Here is a 1,668-nt window from a genome sequence, read left to right as displayed (position 1 = left end):
GACACACCTGGACAGGTAAAAACTGACCGGACACACCTGGACAGGTAAAAACTGACCGGACACACCTGGACACACCTGGGTTGGTCACACGTGGGTCACTCAAGGTCATCTGGGGTCACCTGGGGTCACCTGGGGTCACCTGGGGTCACACCTGTCCAGGTGAACACCTGAGCTGAGCTCTCACCTGTGCACAGGTAACTTCACCCCCTCACCTGTCCCAGCTACTCCTGTCACACCTGTCCAGGTGTGTTCCCACTCTCACCTGTCCCAGGTGTGTTCTCACCTTCCGGACTGGTTGTGGATCCCCATCCGCTGATCTGGCAGGTGCTCCCCGCTCTCGGGCAGGTGCGTTCACACCTGTCCCAGGTACCCCATTCACACCTGTCCCACCCTCACCTGTCCCAGGTGTGTTCTCACCTTCAGGACTGGTTGTGGATCCCCAGCCGCTGATCTGGCAGGTGCTCCCCGCTCTCGGGCAGGTGAGTTCACACCCCATTCACACCTGTCCAGGTGTGTTCCCATCCCCCTCACCTGTCTCAGGTACCCCATTCTCACCTGTCCCAGGTGTTTCTCACCTTCCGGACTGGTTGTGGATCCCCATCCGCTGATCTGACAGGTGGTCCCCGGCCTCAGGCAGGTGAGTTCCCATCCCCCTCACCTGTCCAGGTGTGTTCCCATCCCCCTCACCTGTCCAGGTACCCCATTCTCACCTGTCCCTCCCAGTCTCTCACCCGTCCCACCCTCACGTGTCCCAGGTGTGCTCACCTTCAGGACTTGTTGTGGATCCCCATCACGCTGTTCTGACAGGTGAGTTCACACCTGTCCCACCCTCACCTGTCCCAGGTACCCCTCACCTGTCCCAGGTGTTCTCACCTGTCCCTCACCTGTCCCAGGTGAGTTCACACCCCATTCACACCTGTCTCAGGTGTGTTTCTCACCTTCCGGGCTGGTCGTCGATCCCCAGCCGCTGATCTGACAGGTGGTCCCCGCTCTCGGGCAGGTGAGTTCACACCCCATTCACACCTGTCCCAGGTACCCCATTCTCACCTGTCCCAGGTGTGTTTCTCACCTGTCCCAGGTGTGTTCCCATCCCCCTCACCTGTCCAGGTGTGTTCTCACCTTCCGGACTGGTCGTGGATCCCCAGCCGCTGATCTGGCAGGTGGTCCCCGCTCTCGGGCAGGTGAGTTCACACCTGTCCCAGGTACCCCATTCTCACCTGTCCCTCACCTGTCCCAGGTGTGTTCCCATCCCCCTCACCTGTCCCAGGTGTTCTCACCTTCCGGGCTCGTTGTGGATCCCCATCCGCTGATCTGACAGGTGGTCCCGGCTCTCGGGCAGGTGAGTTCACACCCCATTCACACCTGTCCCAGGTATCCCATTCACACCTGTCCCTCACCTGTCCCAGGTGTGTTCCCATCCCCCTCACCTGCCTCAGGTGTGTTTCTCACCTGTCCCAGGTGTGTTCTCACCTTCAGGACTCGTTGTGGATCCCCATCCGCTGATCTGGCAGGTGGTCCCGGCTCTCGGGCAGGTGAGTTCACACCCCATTCACACCTGTCCCAGGTGTGTTCCCATCCCCCTCACCTGTCCCAGGTGTTCTCACCTGTCCCAGGTGTTCTCACCTTCAGGACTCGTTGTGGATCCCCATCCGCTGATCTGGCAGGTGG

The 1,668-nt window shown here is 60.4% G+C and overlaps 1 long non-coding RNA gene across 1 annotated transcript; it reads right to left on the bottom strand.

The window, feature by feature from the left end:
* Positions 1 to 6: 6 nt before the first annotated feature.
* On the bottom strand, positions 7 to 1,662 carry LOC130588524 (uncharacterized). Its single transcript, XR_008966979.1, has 3 exons — positions 1,120 to 1,662; positions 835 to 873; positions 7 to 502 (listed from the first exon to the last, which is right to left on the bottom strand). It is a non-coding gene; the product is annotated as an uncharacterized LOC130588524 (long non-coding RNA).
* Positions 1,663 to 1,668: the final 6 nt, after the last annotated feature.

The sequence above is a fragment of the Malurus melanocephalus genome, unplaced genomic scaffold, assembly GCF_030028575.1.
Source record: "Malurus melanocephalus ecotype Western Australia unplaced genomic scaffold, MMel_1.1 scaffold_5945, whole genome shotgun sequence".
Taxonomy (NCBI): Eukaryota; Metazoa; Chordata; class Aves; order Passeriformes; family Maluridae; genus Malurus; species Malurus melanocephalus.
Note: the sequence above shows the minus strand (reverse complement) of the source record. Positions and strands in the feature narration are given on the sequence as shown.